The sequence below is a fragment of the Mus pahari genome, chromosome 11, assembly GCF_900095145.1.
Source record: "Mus pahari chromosome 11, PAHARI_EIJ_v1.1, whole genome shotgun sequence".
Taxonomy (NCBI): domain Eukaryota; kingdom Metazoa; phylum Chordata; class Mammalia; order Rodentia; family Muridae; genus Mus; species Mus pahari.
The window spans coordinates 20,668,589-20,690,813 of NC_034600.1; positions in this window are offsets into that span (position 1 = coordinate 20,668,589).

Consider the following 22,225-nt stretch of genomic DNA (forward strand, 5'->3'; position numbering starts at 1 on the left):
GGCTAGAGGAGAAAGCTGAGCAGTCACATCCCTGACAGTAAGTACAAATCAGAAAGTGAGCTGGAAGTGGGATAAAGCTTTAAATTCTCCAAGCCTGTCCAAGGAACACACTTCCTCCAGCAAGGCTGTACCTCTCCATTACCTTTTAAAACACTGTCACTACCTGAGGACCAAGTGTTCGAATGCCTGGCATTAAAGGAGACATTTCACATTGGAAAAACTGCACGGTCATTCCAGGCTTCCATTATCAATTAGAGAGCAGCAGTGTTTCAGGAACCTTCCAGGTTTGGGGTGTAGATGTGACTGTTAGGATTCCCAGCCTTGTGGACTGAACTTGGTTGTCAGTCTTTCTAGCATAAGTCAGCCACTATGCAGCTACTCTGACTAAGGCAGCCTCAGAGACTGAGCAACTCCTGGGTTCTCAGTCTTCAGTGTGGATGACTGTTGCTGGCACTTTAGCATGTATTTCATCCAATAGGTTTTGTTCTTCTCCAGAACCCTGACTAACAGTCACCAAGTGCTAAAACCACAAGGTAACTGGACTAAATAGAGGTGGTAGTGGAGCAGGGCAGGGTCAGACTTAATGGTTGCCAAGGGAAACTCAGACATGATTCAGAAGAGAAAATACTCAAAAGGTAATGCAAGATTTAGTTAGGCACTGCTTGCTTTCTTTGTTAGCATTTCAAATGAGTTATAAAAATAAAACTGTGCCAGAGGTGAACTGAGGCCAATCCAAACTTCCACTATTCATCTCCAAAGGGAAAAGGTAGAGCTGCTGCAGTAGACTGCTATGCAGCCTGCCCCAGAGGCAACAACAATGGTTAATTCTGATGGGAGTCACAAGAGCCCTTCTGTAGAAAGTAAAATTGGTTTTCAGAGGCACAGGGTTGGACGGAACCTGGACTTTCTACATCAAAATGTTCTGCCGTTTAGGGTTATGAAAAATAATAAAATCAGGAGAGAACAGGAATTGATTCCTGTAATTGTGGAAGTTAAAATTTTCTACAGCCTCTAGCCTGCAATGTGTAGATCCATGGAAGTCCAGACACCAATCATGTAAGCAGTCAGGGAAGGATAGGGAAAAGGGCAGGAGATAGAGAAGGAAAGGGTAAAGAAAGAACAGGAGAAGAGAGAAGGGAGAGAACGTAGGGGAAGTGGAGAAAGAGCAGGGGCAAGAGAGACAGAGAGAAAATGAACTTATGACCCTCTACCTTTTTGTTCTACTTAATCTTTCAGAAGGTTGTGTGGTTTCCACCTACACTGGGGAGGGCAACTTGTTTTACTCTGTCCAACAATTTAAATGAAGCGACATGTCACAAACATGATGATATAGACTTGATATTTGGTCTCGAGAATTTCCTCCCTTCCAGATCTTGTGTGTTGGAAACAAGTCTCCAATGTATTGAGAGATGGGACCGAGTTGGTATTGTAGGTCTTGGGAATCTCCCTTCATAAATGGATTAGTGTTTCAATTAAATTTGGGAATGGGTTGCCACTTCTTTCTTAGTTTTATAAGACACAGCATTCCTTCTAGTATGCAAGGCAATGTCATAGAGGTAGAGACCAAACCTTAATAAACATCCAAAACTGCCAGTCATTGACTATGGACCTTCTTGTTTTGAAATTGTGAAGTTTCTGTTCATTATACAAATTCTTCTGTATGTCACCCTTTTTTAGCAAGATAAAGCAGACTCAGGAACCTAGGTATCTCATGATCAAAATAAGTTGGCATGTAAGATTAAACATCACGTTCTATACATCAAAAACAACTATGTATGAGAGAAGAATGAAATAAAATCTTAGAATAGAGGTTAGAAACAGACTGCGGGTTGTCATATTTACTAGCTGCCTGAGTTCAGGAAAGTTATGACCTTTTCTAGGCCTCAGGGAAAAGATAATTGTTAAGAGTCCTCTCTGAAATAGTTGTGAAGATTAAAGGAGATAAAATGAAACAACGACTTCACATCATACCTGATGCAAGGGATAACCATGTCCAAAGCCCTACAACAGTGTGGCAAGACTCTACAAGAGCCAGAAAACAAAATCCCACAGAGCTGATCACAAACATCAGTGCCACGAGAGATGGAGGAACCAGGTGTTTCTTTGAGACTCCAGTAAAGTGAAGACACACCAGCAAACATCACAAAAATGTCAAATAAGTTGCAGGGGTGGGGCAGGGCTTAGGGGATTTTTATTGTTGCTTATTGCTTTTTCTGAAATACCTAAAAGAATGACTTCAAATTCCTGGTCATTGCAAGTTGTTTCTCGGCTGAGTGTGTACATTTCTACATGTGATATAGGGACCCAGAAACATTTTCAGGACACTGTACACCTTTCAGTTTCATATTTATCCGTGGAAGTTTGACTGAGAATAATGTTTACTTTTCTCTCCTTGTGCCTACTCCCCTCCGCTGCCACCACCACTTCCTGTCCTATCCAGGCAATCATCCAGATTTGTGCAAACAAGAGTTTTCACAAGTGAACTCTTCCAACTAGTTCCTTAGCCAAATTACTTCAGCAATAACTTTAAAATCAAATTAGTGTCTCAAAGCTAAACATTCTACAGGCCATAGGGTTAACCTGAAAACTCAAAAATACCTTTCAATGTTCTGGCTAGATCTGAAACTCAAGTTTGAGTAAAATAAAATCATTAGTTGGTATGCCCTATATAACAGAATTATTTTTATTCTACATTAACTTCAGGGCCTCTTCTGGGATATAATGATATCTTTCATGCTTTATTGCTATTAATACAAAAACTGGATTAAATGTATCCATATACAATTTCTTGGCTTCATATTAGGCCTGAATGCAGAACTGGCAGCACATAGCAGAATAATTACCAACAGAAAAGTCCCCTTTTTCAAAGTTCATTTTGTGTTTCCCTTTCATTACACAAAAGATTAGATAACAAAGAGTTTTCTTTGCTACAAAAAATTATCTTTCTTCAGCATTATAACTGATGGAGAAAATTACTTTGGTGAAAATGAAAATAGAAAGCATAAGTGTTAATAGATGGATTCATATCTAATTATCTACTTCTTGCTTGCAAAAAAATGAAATAGTGGGATACTTAAGTTAAAATGTTCTGCCCAGAAATCAAAGACATAGAAAGATAATTTTCTGTAAACAATGCTTCTTATTGTTTTGGGCCATATTCCAATTTCCAAATGTAGATCTATTGAACAAAGTTTCACATCAATTCAAATGTAGTATTGAAATGTATTTTCAGTGGGGAAATGTGAGATATCATCTTATAATGAACATCATGTTCATTCCTAGAAATATCTCAGTGCTGCAGATACTGAGATATTCAAAATTACATACCTTTTATAAAAATGAGAACTAACTATTCAAACACTATTCCATCTGAGGTCACATCTTGGACTTGAGTCCCAGAAGCATCTATTATGGAATCTGGCTGATTCTACTATTTGTTAATAGGGAGACTAAAATAACAAAAATAAGCCATAGGAAAAGAAAATAAAGGAAATACTGTGTCAGCCCATCTAAATGTATTTTCTATATCATTCCTTGTCTTCAGAAGCTGAGGCATACAAACTCAGGACCCAATAATCAACATGAATTGCCTTTATTAGAAATTCCACATTAGACAGAAGTCTGCACTATGCAATGAGAACAATTTTCCTGATGAAAGTTGTGTACATGGAGCTATATTGTTCCCACAGGGTAAAGTGATAGGGAAGGTGCCTACATCTTTTTTTTTTTTAGTGGCTAAAGTCATAATAGAACAAACATAACCCAGTAGTTTGCAGACAGTAAACAAGAGACAGCTGTCTCTTGTGGTCCAGAGGAAAAAAATGCTCTTTGTATATGCTATAGACTTTGAACTTTGGACATTTAATATTGTTGACACTACTATAGACTATGTAGACTTTGGAAGTTGGACTAAATGTATTTTTTATTATGGTATGAGTAGATATGGTCCCCATATACTCATGTGTTTGAACAAGCCTATAGGGGCAAGGGAATGGAATGTGATGGTTTGCATATACTTGGCCCAGGTAAAGACACTACTAGGAGGTGTGGCCTTGTTGGAGTAAGTGTGTCGCTGTGGGTGTGGGCTTTAAGACCTTCATCCTAGCTGCCTGGAAGCCAGTCTTCCAGCAGGAGCCTTCAGATGAAGCCTTTAGCTCTGCCTGCACCATACCTGACTTGGATCCAGCGGAAAACATAAGAAAAAATAAAAAGCAATGAAATGTTCATATAGTTTTGGTTGATTAAGAGTAAAATGTAGAAGAAGATGTAGTTTATCTGAAGAATAGATGACAACAGAGATGCCTGTATAGGTGGGTGGCCATTGAAATTATTTCTGAAAGACATTTGAGCATAATCCGGATAAATTAGGAACAGAGCAAGAACACTCCAGACTCCAGATATGGAAACATTACATTTATAGAAAATGGAGTGTGTTTGGACTAAATAATGTAGGACCTCAGAGGCTTTGGAAAAGTTTAGTATTCCATTACAAATGGTTGTGTTTTATATAGAAGGCCTGGTGTAGGTCAAACAAATGATTAACTTTATTTTAAAAGTAATCCATGTTGGGTAAAGACATGTCTCAGCGGATAAGTTGGGTAAAGGAACTGAATTCAGATCTTCAGCACTTACTTTTAAAACAAAACAAAAACAAAGAAAAAAGGTGGGCACAGAGAAACACTTCTATAACCCCAATTCTTAGAAATAGACACAAAAGGTCTCTCATTAACCAGACCCTATCTAATTGATAAGCTTGAGATTAACCAATGACAGACTTTATCTCTAAAAATAAAGTGAGAAATGATCCAGGAAGCCACATGAAGTTGATCTCAACTGAGAAAATGCTTCTGTAAATATTGGGCTGTAGACAAGCCTATAGAGCATTTTCTTAATTAGTGGTTGATATGTGAGGTCTCAGCCCATTGTGGGTGGGGCCACCCCTACCTAGCCTAGTGGTCCTGAGTTATATAAAATGTCAAGCTGAGCTTCTGGTTTCCATCTTTGCCTGGAGCTGACCCCATGCCTCAGATCTCCATAACCAGGTTCCACCAGTAGTGAGCTGGTCTCTCAAGAATGCTGACACACCTGAGAGTACAGGTGAGACCACCAATTCTGCTCAAATTCCTGGTCCAAGAGAGACCTACCCAGAGCCATCAGAACACAGGAACCAAGGAACAGCCAGGGACAGCATCTTTCCAGTTGTCATCTACACCCCAGAGCTAACCCTGTGCCACAGCTGTCCATAACCAAATTCCTCCCTGAGAGAACTGGTCTCCCAGGAGTGCTAACACACAGGCTTACAGGAGGAATAAACCACAGTCAGAGGCAACAAGACCAGCTAACACCAGAGATAACCAGATGGTAAGAGACAAGGACAAAAACATAAGCAACAGAAACCAAGGCTATTAGGCATCACCAGAACCCAGTTCTCCAACCACAACAAGCCCTGGATACCCCAGCACACCAGAAAAACAAGACTCTCAGTTAAAATCGCATCTCATGATGATGATAGAGGACTTTAAGAAGGACATAAATAACTCCCTTAAAGAAATAAAGAAGAATACAGGTAAACAGGTAGAAGCCCTTAAAGAGGAAACACAAAAATCCCTTTAAGAATTACATGAAAACACAAACAAACAGGTGAAAGAATTGAACATAACCATCCAGGATATAAAAATGGAAATAGAAACAATAAAGAAATAACAAAGGAAGACAACCCTGAGAGAGAAAAACTCGGAAACAAATGAGAAGCCATGGGTACAAGAATCACCAACAGAATACAAAAGATAGAGGAGAGAATCTCAGATGCAGAAGATACCATAGAAAATATTGACACAACAGTCAAAGAAAATGCAAAATGCAAAAATATCTTTACCCAAAACACCCAGGAAATACAGGACACAATGAGAAGACCAAACCTAAGGATAACAATTTAAAGGACCAGCAAATATCTTCAACAAAATTACAGAAGAAAACTTCTCTATCGTAAGGAAAGAGACGCCCATAAACATACAAGATGCCTAAAGAACTCCAAATAGATTGGACCAGAACAGAAATTCCTCCTGTGATATAAGAGTCAAAAACCCAAATGCACAAAACAAAGAATATTAAAAGCAGTAAGGAAAAATGGTCATGTAGCATATAAAGGCAGACCTATCAGAATTACTCCAGACTTCTCACCAGAGACTATGAAAGTTAGAATATCCTGGGCAGATGTCATATAGACCCTAATATAACATAAATGCCAGCACAAGCTACTATACCCAGACAAAATCTCAATTACCATACACGGAAAAACCAAGATATTCCATGACAAAACCAAATTTACACAATATCTTTCCATAAATCCAGCCCTACAAAGGATAATAGATGGAAAACACAAAACCAAAGAGGTAAACTACTCCCTAGAAAAAGCAAGAGAGTAATCTTCTTTCAACAAATCCAAAAGAAGATAGCCACACAAACATGATTCTACCTCTAACAAAAAAAGTAACAGGAAGAAGCAATAATTATTTCTTAATATCTCTTAATATCAATGGATTCAATTCTGCAATAAAAACAAAGACAAACTAATAGACTAGATTCATAAACAGGACCCAACATCTTGCTACATACAGGAAACGTACCTCAGTAACAAAGACAGACACTACCTCAGAGTAAAAGGATGGAAATTTTTTTCCAAGCAAATGGTCCCAAGAAAAAAGCTGGAGCAGCCATTTTAACATAGAATAAAATCTACTTTACTTTCAACCAAAATTTATCATAAAAGATAAGGAAGGACACTTCATACCCATCAAAAGAAAAATCTACCAGGATGAACTCTTAATTCTGAACATCTATGCTCCAAATGCAAGGGCACCCACATTCATAAAAGAAACTTTACTAAAGCTCAAAGTACACATTGTACCTCACACAATAATAGTGGGAGACTTCAACACTCCACTCTCATCAATGTACAGATCTTAGAAACAGAAACTAAACAGAGACACAGTGAAACTAACAGAAGTTATGGACCAAATGAATATAATAGATATCTATAGAACATTTCATCCTAAGTCAAAAGAATGTACCTTCTTCTCAGAACCTCATGGAACCGTCTCCAAAACTGACTAGATAATCTGTCACAAAACAGGCTTCAACAGATATAAGAAGATTGAAATAATCCCATGCATCCTGTCAGGTCACCACTAACTAAGACAGGTATTTAATAACAATAAAAACAACATAAATCCCACATACCCATGGAAGCTGAAAAAATGCTCTACTCAATGATAACTTGATCAAGAAAGAAATAAAGAAATAAATTAAAAACTTTTTACAATTTAATGAAAATGAAGGAACAACATACCTAAACTTACAGGACACAATGAAAGCAGTGCTAAGAGGAAAACTCATAGTTCTGTGTGCCTCCAAAAAGAAATTGGAGAAAGCATACACTAGGAGCTTAACAGCATACCTGAAAGCTCTAGAACAAAAATAAGCAAATACACAAAAGAGGTGTAGATAGCACCAAATAATCAAACTCAGGGTCGAAATTAATCAAATAGAAACAAAAAGAACTTACCAAGAATCAACCAAACCACGAGATGGCTCTTTGAGAAAATCAACAAGATAAATAAACCCTTAGCCAGATTAACCAGAAGGCACAGAGACAGTATCCACATTAACAAAATCAGAGATGAAAAGGGAGACATAACAACAGAAACTGAGGAAATTAAAAAAAAAATCATCAGATTCTACTATAAAAGCCTGCTCAACAAAACTGGAAAATCTGGATGAAATGGACAATTTTCTAGACAGATACCAGGTACCAAAGTTATATCAGGATCAGATAAACCATCTAAACAGTTCCATATCCCCTAAAGAGATAGAGCCGGTCATTAAGAGTCTCACAACCAACAAATGCCCGGCTTCAGATGGGCTTAGGGCAGAATTCTATCAGACCTTCAATGAAGACTTAATACCAATACTCTTCCAACAATCCCACAAAATAGAAACAGAAGGAACTCTATCCAATTCGTTCTATGATGCCACAGTTACACTGATACCAAAACCACACAAAGAGGCAACATAGAATGAGAACTTCTGAACAATTTCCCTTGAGTATCAATGCAATAATAACTCAATAACTTTTTCACACACTAAATCCAAGAACACATCAAAATGATCATTCACCATGATCAAGTAGGCTTCATCTCAGGGATGCAGAGATGGTTCAATATACGAAAGTCTATCAATGTAATCCACTACATAAACAAACTCAAAGAAAGTACATGATCCATTCATTAGATACTGAAAAAACATTTGACAAAATTCAACATCTTTTCATGTTGAAAGTCTTGGAAAGTTCAGGAAATCAAGACCCATACCTAAACATAGTAAAAGCAAAATACACTAAACCAATAGCCAACATCAAACTAAATGGAGAGAAACTTGAAGCAATTTCACTAAAATCAGGGACTAAACAAGGTTACCCACTCTTCCTATCTATTCAATATAGTACTTGAAGTACTAGCTAGAACAATTAGACAACAAAAGGAGGCCAAAGGGATACAAATTGGAAAAGAAGAAGTCAAAACATCACAGTTTACAGATAATATAATAGTATATTTAAGTGGCCCCCAAAATTCCACCAACAAACTACTAAGCCTGATAAACAACTTCTGCAAAGTGGCTGTGTAGAATATTAAGTCAGACAAATCAGTAGCCTTCCTATTCTCAAAGGGTAAATGGCCTAGAAAGAAATTAGGGAAACAACACCCTTCACAATAGTCACAAACAATATAAAATATCTTGATGTCACTAACCAACAAGTGAAAGATCTGTATACAAAGAACTTCAAGTCTCTGAAGAAAGAAATCAAAGAAGAAATGAGAAAGAAAATGGAAAGATCTCCCCTTCTCATGGATTCTCAATCATTAATACAATTTAAAAAGTTGGTTCCTCAGCCTGCTGCCCAGGTTGGATTAATTCTTAAATAACACAAAACTGGTGCCTTATAAATAACTGAAATTTGTTTCTATGTTGTGTGACTTTTCCTTTCCTGGAGAGTATTTTAAAAATCTGTCTACTTTTTACAGTAAAGAATGAAATCTACCTCTGGCTGAAGACGTGCCATTTTAAGAATTATTCCAATTTGTCATTTGATCAGCAGCAGGCTGAGGAAAGTGGGTTCACCTTGGGACATACTAAAGAAGCAGGAAGAAAAATTCTCTCTTTAGTAAGATAATGCACTTTTCCCGCTCAGGACTCCCTCTCCCTGGTGCAGTTGTATAAAGTGTCAACTACGCAGCAATCTACTTTCCAGAGTAATTCACAGAATCATAACTTTTCTCCTCCCTTAAAATTCTTCTTCTAAGCATACTTTCCCGACACCCTGGATTTCACTGCAGCTCACCACTTTCTATAACTCCAGTTCCAGGGGATCTGACACCTTCCTTTGCCCTCGTTGGACACTAGGCACACACGTGGTGCACAGAGACAAATGCAGGCATAATATTCATATACATTAAATAAATAAATGAATCCTTTAAAAATCAGTTTTACACCTAGAGGAATTTTATTTTTATTCCAAGAAAAATTGATCTGAAAGATGTTTGCTCTTGAAAAAAAGCCTAAGCACTGGAGGTCACAATCTACCAACCCATCAGCATTCTAGTAAGTTAGAATATAATTTTGCTTCCCAACTTGCAGGTAGTTGACTGATAAAGCAGCTTTTTGCATAGCAGTAAGTCATATTGGAATTGAGAAGAGTACAATGCAGTATTCAGTGACCACTGCTACACATCATAGAGAATGTTTTATCAACACCTATTACCTAAAGCACATCTCTGGAAAGCTGTGCCTTTTTGTTTTTTAGTTTTAATCATTATAACTGATATGACTAGAGGGTTTAAAGTTTCAGATGGACAAGTTAAAAATCAAAATCTGGGAAGCAAATTTTGTGTTTAAGTATTTAAATACATATTTATATAAAAAATCATATTTATATTTTATACCATAATATGTAATGTGGCCAAATTATAATGTAACGTGCTATAATTATAGAACATGTATTAAGTATGGTATGTTGTATAGGTATGGACTATCAGTGACATGTAGCCATTGTTCTAATGAGACTTTTTTTCACTTTCAAAAATGTAATCAAATCTTATAAAATAATAATGCCCTACCTGACTCCACAGTCCAATTTTATATCTTTAATTGATATTTCCACTGAGGACTGTGCTGGCAACCTCACAGTATTAATTCAGTGAAGAAGGTTAAATATTAATAGAAGTGTGGGACAAATGACTCTCTTTCTTCTTTGGATTCAGAACTTCCATTCAGATTTTCACTATGAGGACATGAGGCTAATGTTCATAAATGTAATGAAATGATGGATATTAGCATGCCATAATTAATGCCAAATGGCAAAAAATCATTTTTACAGCTAGACTGAAATGGTCTCTCTCTTTTTTTTTTTTTTTTGTACTCCAGTTAATTATCAAGTTTCAAGTTTAATATGATCCACTAACTCCTGGAACTGACTTTAATCAGCTTCATTTGTGTTTTAAATAATTACTGTTTAATACTGTATTATGCATTACACAGAATTTCACAGAGGAGCCAATTACCTGTCATTTCAAATTACGGGCTCCTGGTGATTAGCTTCTGCCTTATAACCCACAATGGAACAGATTCAAGTTAATAAACACTTAGATTAAAAACTCTACAGTCAGTTTAGCCTGGGAAATTTTCAAAATTGCCTAATGTGTTTCTTTTAGTATATTTCTCTACAAGAAGAAAAGAAATGCTAGTTTAACCTCTCTGAGTCCCTTTCTTATGCAATGGAGAAAGAACAAAGATTGTCTGTCCAGGTAGAAGGCATGAAGCTCAGGTAAGAGGATTCTATCAATAGCCTGCTTTAAAACATCTTTGATCCAGACAGAAATCACGTTCAAAGGCAGAGACCAGTGTGATATTTTGAATAGAATCTGAAGTCTTCTGATACCTCTCAGACTTTATGGAAATGGTTCTCAAACCTGTCATGTGTTAGGATCACTTGTAAGACTATAATTTCGACTCTGAAAGGTAATGATGGGGTTGGGAGCAAGGACAGTACCTAGCATGAGCATATGTGATAACTTTGCCAAGTGTGACCATGTTTTAGATCACTGCCTTGCAGGATCATCTCCAGTTGACTTACCTGTGAGTTTATCAGAACTACATATGACTAGACTCCATGAATTGAGAAACTATGTGAACAGTACCAGAAAAGTATATGAAGATCAGCACTCCAAGATTTTTAAGGTGTGTTTTAGCTACCAGTAGCATCAGTACACCTGGGAGCATGTTAAATCCGAGGAACTTCAGACCATCCGGGATGTCCTGCATCTGAATCTGCATTTTATCATGATCCCAGAGGATTGGGTAGCACAGTTGGAAAGCACTACTCTCCAGCACAATTGTCTGTGAACTGGAAGCACTTCGATGAATTGTATCAAAAGAACGCATTTGGTGAGCTGACCAGATGGTTCTCACTTCTCATCTAAACATCGGAGTGCTATTTAGAATAGATTGTACAGGGTTTTTAAGAGACCTTAAGGAAAGAGGTTTGTATTAATATTAGACCAAAGCATTTGTAACATCTTTGGCCTTGCCTTCTGCCCTCTGCTCTGGCACAGTCTCATTGGGATCACACTAACAAGTCTGATTGTTGCTTCCGGTTTTACAGAGGATGTCACGGCATTCCCAATTCTAGAGAGACACCTGGTTCTTCCTGGGTCTGTTCGGTTCTGATGTGCCACCAAAGAGCCAGAGACTGCCTATTTTCTTTGACCCTTTTTGTTTGACTCTGGGTCATGTTTTACCCTGTTTGCCCTAAAGCACAGCACTGTGTGAACCTTGGTTCCACTCCAATTGTTCTTTCAGCAGCTGCCTGACCTGATAGATGCACCAAGGCTGCATCTTTGCCTCCTCACAAGCATCACATAAAGAAAAACGATAAACTTTCCTTTAGTTTAAACTTCCAGTGAAATTAATTCACAGAAAATGATTCTGAAAGATCACCATCTCTTTCCAGCCCATTAGACAATGCCAAACCCTAACTGACTTGGGGAGGGGGGGAGCTGTGTCCAGGCTGTGTCTCAGGAAGTCCCTTAGTTATTAGATGGAGTTATGGATATCTGGTCCTGTGTTTTTTTCTGAGTCAACCAAACCTTGGGACCTCTTTCCCTGTGGACTGGCAAAGGTGCCTTTTCCTGACAATTGGTGATTTTGATAGACGAGGGAGATTTCCTGTGTGCTTAGACAGTGAGAATACCTTCAGTGCCCAAGCAAGAAGCTGGGGTGTATGAAAACAGATGTCCACAGAAAGTGCTGTTTGTCACCAGATCTGTACATTGTAAATCTTCTTAGAAGATGACAGATGACATTACTTTAAAGAATATGTATGGAGGTCCTTATTTAGACACGTTGCTTGAATGCAGGTCTTCTTTTCTGTCCATCTATTTCTAACTTGAACTCACAATCAATTACTAGTTTAAAAGAAAGCTTGCTTTCCTCTAAACGTCTTGAATCCCAAGACAAATAACACACACACACACACACACACACACACACACACATTCAGCATGTCAGAATAGTTGATGTATCTAATCATGGTATCTCTGAGTGGCTGAAAACATGCACATTTCAGGAGCATTACTAAGACCTGGACTGTCTGTTGTCATTATAATGTAGCAAAATGTGAAATGAAGCTAAGAAATGATAAAAAGCAATTCCTAAATTTTGGTCCTCAAAAGATTGCTGTAGAGTGGATAAAAGTCTTAGTGAGCAAAAACACTGACTTTACATTATTGTTTTATAAGCCTAAATGCAAATAGCTGTCTCAGCATTATAAAAGCTTAATATAGTCCATACACCTTTGCTGTATTGTCTCTAAAAGTAAATGTTGGGTTGTTTTATGCAATTTCTATCTCAAAACTTCATATACCCATATAGTGCTAGAACACACAAGATAAACATGCCAGTTTTTACTACTTATACTATAATATGGACTATATTTTAAAATTCCATATACTTATTTCCCCATTTTTGGGTCGTATTTTAATGAGTTCATGGAAATTTGACCATATCTTGTTGGCTAAACAACCTCTAGGTCGATTCAAATAGAATTGGCCAAGTATTTGCTTTGCTAAGCTGGGCGACTGTGAAAGGCACAATGTTCTGACACCCAGCATGAAGTTAATGGCATTTTCTACAGCTTAGACAGATATTGATTTACCTGTATTTTTCTAAACAGAATTTTCCAGAAGATATTTCAGAGATGCCAATACTTTTTTCCAAATGATCCAGCTTCTTTAGGTGGCAGGCAAACATGGTGGCATATTCCAAGACAAGAAAGACATGAGACCAGTAAGATTGTCCTTCATTTCTGATGCTGACAGTAAACAGAACTGTTCAGAAAATAATCCATATTATTTTACTTTCTGTCACACAGAGTCAGCCAAGTACTCTTTGTACATTCAGTATTATATTTAATATCATCCCATGCCTCCAAATTCACCCATTACTGAAGGAGTTATAACCAAATATATTCATGAACAGTGTGACTGCTCTCCAGTTGTGCAGCCCAGCTCTGCTTCTTAGGTGCTACACAGCTTTGGAGAGTCAGAAAAATCTCCTTTAGCCTGTTTCCTTGCAGGTAAGGAGGAGTGGCCATCCCACTGGTGTTAGCACTAAGAGAAGTGATTTAGTAATTTATTTAAGCAGTATTTATTGAGTGTCTGCTGCATGCCATGCACCACTGCAGGTGTTAGGAACCTGGTGATGTGCAAAACAGAAGAGGCCCTGTGCTCACTGACAACATGTCCTGTGACAAAAAACAGACTGCACCACACTCAGGAGCAGCATTGGTACTAAGTAAATAGTCTCTTCTGCAGGTAGTCATTCAGAACAGGCCAGAGCTACATGGGTTAAAAGGAGTTGTGGAAGGCCAGACTTCTCTTGAGTGTTTGCTTCCCAACGTGTACTTTGCTGTGATTTTTCTATAAGTTTACAACAAGCAGTTATTATGTGGGCAATAGATTAAAAACAACAACAAAGGAGCAATGGCATAATTCAATGCACATCTAAAGCTGTTTCTTGGTATCAAGCAGAGGGAGTTGTGAGGTTGGTAACCATTCCATAAACATTGTCAGCGGTGTTTTCAGCACAGATGCAGACTTTCTAGCGCTCACACACTGGCTTATTCATCTCCACTATTCCTCTTTTGCATTGGCCTGAATCTCCTCCCATGTAGATGGACAGGTCTGTTTCTGTTTCCAAACCCTCATTTAATTAAATATAATCCTAAATGTATTTATTCCTTCTATACCCAGACACTCCCAAAGCCCCTATGACATTGCTCTGTTGATGACAAGCTTCCAGTGTTCCCTGGTTATTTATCTATGTAGTGTGCTAAAGAATAAATTTATGGCTTTGCAAGTACGGAGCACATACTGACCTGAAGCCCATCCACTTTCCCCATCTCTTGTTTTTTAAATAACCCGTCTTCTTCTGTATGTGCTCTATGATATCTCTATTTTCTCAACCCTTGCATGATAGACATCCCAATTAATGATTTTCTTCTCTTTTTGCAGAGTATTGCTAAATTCCTTTGCTCCATCGTAAGAAATCATTTTTGTTTTATTTTACTAAGAACTTATACGTGTTTATAACGGGTTTTGATCAAATCCAGCCCCAGTTTCCTACCTTCCAGTCCTTCCCTTCTCTCCCTCCCCATCGCTTCCATCCCAGCTCCCTGTGCTCCTTCGATTTTAAAACACACTGAGTCCACAGGATGCCATCTGTATGTACATGGATATAGGACCATCTGCTAGAGAACAGGTCGTCTTTTAGAGGCCATGTCCCTGAATAAAATGTACTTCCCCTTGCAAAGCAGCCGCTGATTGCCATGTCTGCTTTTGAAAGACACTTCAGCTCAAGCAAAGGTACCAGCCTGCAGAACCCCAGCAGCTATTCCTTCCTTGAAACCATGAAGTTATTCTGTTAGTCTCATTTCATTTCTGTAATTACTTTATTGATTTCCTCTCTTTGTCCTGCTGGATTTTGTTTAGTTGTAATGGATTTATATATTTATCTTAAAATGAATAATTTCCTTTTTGAATTTTATATATAACATGCATGTAATATCAGTTTCATATGATTCCTCAAGAAAAGATTAGAAATGAAAAGTCCAAGTGGAGGTATTACTTGTTATAAAGTCTTTGTAGTACAGCTTTTCTCATATTTGGGCATTTTATACTTAATATTTTCTTTAATTTTTAAGTAGCATATAAAATCCCAGCACTTGGGAGGCTAAGCAAGGAAGTCTGAGTTTGACACCAGGCTGAGTTACAGAGACCTTCCTTCTCAAACAAGAGAAAGGAAACAAGAAGATGAAGAAGTAGTCAGGCCAGGACTGCCCCCATCCACCTCCAGCAAGTACACAATGCAGAAGAGTCAGGATTCTCCACTGTCTAGTTCTTTCCACCTGTGGACTTTGACTGATGCACATCATGCTTAGTGACACCTCAGATTCCAAATGGCTTGTCCAATCATAAAGGGGACTAGTCCTCTCAGGATGACAAAAGCTCCCCTCTAACTGTTCACAGTTGCAACTTTGCCCCTTGTTCTGCTCACATCATAAACAACTATAACATTTCAAAATTACGGGGATTTAGTCCCAGGGGGAAAAAAAATGTTACACCCACAATGTAATTTTCCTATTCTTTTCTTTGCTGCCAATTACAAAACAAATGTTGACACCTGAGCTTGACTGTGGTCTCCAGCTGAGAACCATCACATTTTATTATTTACTTTAAGCCAGAGGACACAGAATTAAGACTAGCCAGATAACGACACATGGCTGAAGCCAAAAAAAAAAAAAAAAAAAAGTCTTAATAGTCACAGGGCTAGGAAGAAATGAGCTCAGAGAAGAGCAGGGAGGAAGGAGGACAAGAGCGAACAGTGATGGGCAGGGTGTAAAATGACCAAACTTCACTATTTACATGAATTAAACTGTCAAAAATAATTCATAACCTAAACATACACAATAAGCATTAAAGGAGAAACCCACCCATGGGGACCCATGTGGAGGACTCCAAACCAATGCAGCTGAACCAACTTTTGATTGGTAGGAGCTAAGTGCCATACTCTTCCTAAAGTATCTCTGAAATCTTTGATCTAGTTAAAAAAAAGATCATCCTGGTATATTGGTCAACCACTCCAGTGGGAGACATATCTCAAAGGACTACAGCAGATAGTGATGGAGCAGTGTGCCTGAGTCCTTCGTATGCCTTATATATACCATATAGCACACAGACTATACACACACACACACACACACACACACACACACACACACACACACGGCAGGGGGTGGGCTTTAAAAATAAACAATGCAGCAGAAACCATTTAGTTATTGACTCTGTATAGAAGTTAAGTTAGATGTAGAATGAATAAATCAGTCTGCAAATGGATAGGCAGTGCCATGCTTTTAAGGTCTGCCTCCTCCGAAGCCCTAACTGAGAAACAATTGCTGATGTACCAATGTGAAAAGGCACAGCCATTGAGTAGCGTGAAACTCATGAGGCTACAAGGCTGAGCGCCCCACCCCGCATTGTGATAGGTGGCTTTACATGGAAAGGAAGATTCAAGCTAGTAAACTTGCTCTCTCTCATCATGTGATTGATACTCTCCACCAGAGTAGGAGAATACCTCAGGTCCTGGATCATGGACTTCACCAGTCTCAGAGCCATGAGCTATCAAACCTCTATTAGACACTCAATCCATAATACTCAGTTGTAGAGCAAGGAAATGACAAGAGAGTTGACTAAAGACAGGACTAGATAATAATTTTTTCTGAAGCTTTGTATAAGTAATTCTTAAGCTGTGGTTATGGACAATATCAAGAAAGGATGAAAACTAAAAAAAAGAAATGGCAAAGAATGAATGCTTTCACATTTTAGAAGTTTTTCTTTCCCCAGTATAATTTCTTATTCATATCCATAAGCCTGTACATAATTCCATCTCTGAGGACAGAAACTCAAAAGGCCCCATTTGTAACAGGATCCTATTTTCTTATATGGGACTGTGGGAAGTACCTACTATTATTGACTAAATGCTGAAGTCACTCTGACTAAGGAACACAAGACAAGATAGCTGGAGAAATCTTGAGATTAAATCTTACCAAAATAATCTTCTACCTAGATGTCTTATCTACCACTCACCTGGATATGTAAATTTCCTTCTCCCAGATAGTTAAAGTTATGTCTTCCTTGCTTCTTTTTCAGCATTTAAATTCACCCCACATTACAAGTTTATCTCAGATCTCAGAAATAATCACTTTCGTTGCATTATTTTACTCAATTTTCTGAGGACTGAGAGTCTTTCTTGTTTTTCTTGGGAAGCCACAGGCTCATTCAAAGACTGGAAAGTATAATTACTTTGTGGTAGATAAACATATACCACAAATGTAGTCCATAGAAAACCTGGAAGTCCTAAAACCACTGAACAGCTCAGCGGTCTTTAAAGCAAGCCTGCCTACTCTAGAAGTACACCACAATGCTGCAATGGCATACAGAGCCAAGCAATTACCCAGGCTTCAGATTCACAAATAAACACCGGGCCATGTGCGTGTTAGGCTCTTTACCACTGAACTATATCCTGTTTCCAAAGTAAGTGATTTCAAGGAGAGCGTGACAAATCTTTTTCAAATCAGATGCTCATGACACAAAAGAGGAGAAGGAACTTACTGCACCATCAGCAGAGAGGTAATCAAAAGTACATGATGAGTGTTAATTACAGCAAATGGAGCTTCACAAACTGGGTAGCCCTGTCTCATATGACAAGGGCCCCCATGTGTTTACTTATCTCAACACATTTCCCTGGTATGCAAGCCTATCAGAGCAGGAGGACAATGTCCTAAGCATTCTATGCTCTAGTTTTAAAGATTACTTGCTTATAGAAAACGGATTCTGTAAAAACAAGTCAAGTCATCAAGTTCAGTTCTTTTCTTATTAGAGTTTTGCAACTAACATAACTAACTTCAAATTTTATAATGGCTTTATGTTATTCTGATCAAATACAGATCAGTAAATTACTGCCATGTCTCACTTGGATTAACTGTAAACTTTTATAATGTTTTCATCATAAAAAATTAATCTTCAGATGTCAAGGACATGTTTTAATGCATATAGGCTTCATAGTTTATCAATGGAATAGTCTCAAATATGCATGCCTATTATTAGATAAAATACATGGTGGAGTGAAAATGAAGAATAAATCCACAGTTATAAAAAGAAAATTATAAAATATCTGACTTTTAAAAACAAAAATTTTCTTCACATTTTAAAAATGTTGAGAGTAGAGTTGGAGAGATGGCTCAGCAGTTAAGATAACTTGCTGTTCTTATTGAGGACCTGGGTTTGGTTCCCATCACCCACATAGTGGCTCACAATTGTTTAGAACTCAATTCCAGAAATTCTTACCTCTTCTTCTAACCTCCACAGGCCCCAAACACACACACACACACACACACACACACACACACACACACACACACGGGGGGGGGGGTGGAGAGAGCGAGAGAGAGGTGCACACTCATACACATTAAATGAACAAACAAATAAATGTAAAAATATTAAAGGGTGATAATACATATATGTTGCATTGCTATTATTCTGAATTCTACTAAATAAACTGTTGTGGTGCTTTACATATGCTTGGCCTAAGAAGTGGCACTATGAGGAAGTGGCACTATGGCATCGTTGGAGCATGTGTGGCCTTACTGGAGGAAGTGTGTCACTCTAGGGGTGGACTTTGAAACCCTTGTCCTAGCCACATGGGAGCCAGCATGCTCCTAGCTAGCTTCAGATGAAGATGTAGGACTCTTATCTCCTTCTCCAACAACATGTACGGCACTGCCGTACTTTCTACCTTGAGGATAATGGACTGAACCTCTGAACCTGTAAGGCAACCATAATTAAATGCTGTACTTTATAAGAGTTGCCTTTGCCATGATGTCTGTTCACAGTAATGGAAACTCTAACTAAGATAAGCATTTTAAGAGTTATGCTGGAACTTGGAGAACCTGTGTATGCCAAGGGCCTACTGGGCAAACATGACAACTGACATTCAGCTCCCAGCACCCATATAAAAGTCAGACATGATGCCACACACCTTTAACCACACTGCTTGGCATGGTAGGGTAAGCAAAGACTCACGGATCCCTGGAGTTCTTTGGTCAGACAATCCACCAAACTGTTAAGGTCTATATTCAGTGAAAGACTCTGGCTCAAATATGGTGAAAAGCAATTGAGGAAGACACTTGATGTCAACCTCTGGCCTTTAAAATCACATGTGCACATGACCATATAAACACACACACACACACACACACACACACACACACACACATACACACACACACACACTTTATACTTGGAATGATGTGTAGCCACCTCCAGCCTTGAGCAGACTGACTCAGGCCTGTTCTGCCACTGTGAATGAGACCACCTAGGTTAGAGTCTTCCGACCTAGGTAAGTCTACTGTTCTGCCACGTGTGCTCTTCTCCAAGATGCTACCTGCTGGGAGGCTGAACCTGTCTTCCTGAGATATTCCTGAGACAGATGGCAACCTGTCCTTTGGCGACCTAGTGCTAACAGCTCTGACAGATCAAGTGCTGACAGGCTAGCAACAAAGCATGAAGAGTGGCATGGCAGGGCCCTTCCCCTTTATAAGCTCAAACTCTTAGTAAACATTGGGCCTTGATCGGAATCTGTCTTGGTCTCCTTATTTCTCCCATATAGCTCCAGCCTCCCTCTCAGGAACCCAGTTTGTGTGGCCTCCAGCAGCTACAATGATGTAAAATGTTCATTTCAGAATCGTAATACTTAAAATACAACAAAACAACATCACTTTACATTTTTTTATTGTGATAAAACATTTGAGACTTGAGATCTGTGAGTGCCTAGCTTGTAAACTTTATTTTAGAATGTGCACTATCAAAAATAATTTAATTGTTACTTCCCACAGCACTGTACTTTTGATCTTCACCAAGGATCATTTGATGGACTCACACAGCTCTAAATTAAATTCCAATTAAAACCCAGACTTTTCTTGTTCTGTAAACACTCAACAGACCCTTTCTTGTTCTATTCTGGCATTTGTTCTTCTTGTCCATCTGGCATGCAAACACACTAGAACAAGCACTAATGGGAAAAGGTTACACAATGTTAAATGGTCCTTTGTAACCTTTGTGTTTAAGCTTTTTTTAGAAAAGAATAACTTGAGCAAATTATCCTGGTTTGTTTAGCAAATATGACTTGTAGTGGAGAGGTAAGAGTGGCCCCTAAATTTCATTGATAACACCATACTGTGAGTCTATTGCCTCAAAAACAATTTCTCTGCCCTTCTAATGTTAGACAGAATTAAAAAGAAACACATTAAAAATAGACATTGCCACATCTTGTACTGTTTGATAACACTGTTTGTCTTTCTCGGGAATGTTTTTCTTTCATAGACTTTTCTTCTGGGAAATGCGTCTGCACAGTACATGCACTAAGTCAACCCTGAATCTTTGCAATCCATTTCCTTTTGATGTGTTCATTTCAAAACAACTGAGCAAGAGCAAGTGATCTGACTTAGAAGGCAAGCATGCCTGCCACCTAGCATGGTGACCAAAGTTTTATCACCAGGTCCCACATGCTAGGAGAGAATCAACTCCCACAAGTCATCCTGTGACTTCCATGACACACACAGGCCCCACAAAAACACAAACAAAACAGACTAAAATTCAAGTGAAAACTAACTTCCTAAATTTATTCTACACAGTTTATGATTTCATGGCAGATTCTGGTCCATTTCTTACTTTTTGTGCTCTATGTAAATTCACATTACAAGGATACAGCCTTCCTTCTACAGCTTCTACATTTCTTTCCCATTTCTGCTACCTAGAATTACACCTCCCTGTGGAATTCTGTAATCCTATGGTCAGCCTTCAAAATTATAGAGAACTATCTAATGTTGACTTAGAATAGTAAAAATCTCACACTTTCACACCATCACCAATTCAAAGTTCAGTGCCTAGTTCAGCCAATAAATAAAGCTGTTGTAAACATACAAAAGAATAATTTCCACTTAAAGTTGTGTAAAAGAAATGACAGACCTTATAGTAAGGCATCGAACTCAGAAAGAAAAGTCGTCTTTGTTTCTCTTCCTTTTGTTTGTTTTATTTATATTATTTTCAGACAGGGTCTCACTCTGCAACAAAAGCTCACCTCCAACTCCGGGCTACTCTCCTGTCTAGGATTCCTGAATCCTTGGATTGCCATCATGCCTAGTTTGAGAATCTTTTCTGTACTATGCAAGTACAATTTTATGTTAGTTTTTATATTTCAGAAGAAAGAGACCTTAAAATAATTTGACTCACTTTTGCTCTATCATATTTTCTAGAAATTTATATTATCATTATCCGTATTATCAAAAAGGTATTTTTAGTAAAACTGACCCATGGGCTCTATCCAGTATTAAGAACTTTTATTTGGGCACATATGTCAAACATATTTTCTACTGAATCTTCAGAAACTATGACCATACCTGAAATACAGTAAGTGCTTAGCAAAGACTGGATGAACAAGAACTGTAGGAATCATTATGGATATTTGAATTCATGATAACTTTCTGGTCTGACATCTGATAATTAGATATCACCATTTAGCCCCTAAATTAAGCTTTTAGGTAGATAGCAACCAGGAACATGACATTTTACGTTTCTTCTGACTATATCACACAGGTTCTGTAGATTATCTGTTTTCTCTACACACTATGTAACTGTGGCCAGAGAACTTCATCTCTCAATGGCCAGCTCTCCTTCCAAATGGTCATGATAGGCTTCTTGAGAGCTGATCCTTGTGAACATTTGGCTGGTTCACAGGAAAGCAGTCTCCTTTATAAGCTGTCACTGTCTTATCATAGCTCTTCCATATGGGAGATCCATGCACAGTGGGGAGATAAACACACCACTAGACTGACTAGCTCGGTTGCCATAGGTGAATAGAGTCATTGCTTTACTAACCATACAATTTTTTTTCCATTTTTATTAGGTATTTTCTTTATTTACATTTCAAATTTTATCCCCTTTCCTCATTTTCCCTCTGAATTCCCCTTATCCCATTCCTCTTCCCCCCTGCTCACTAA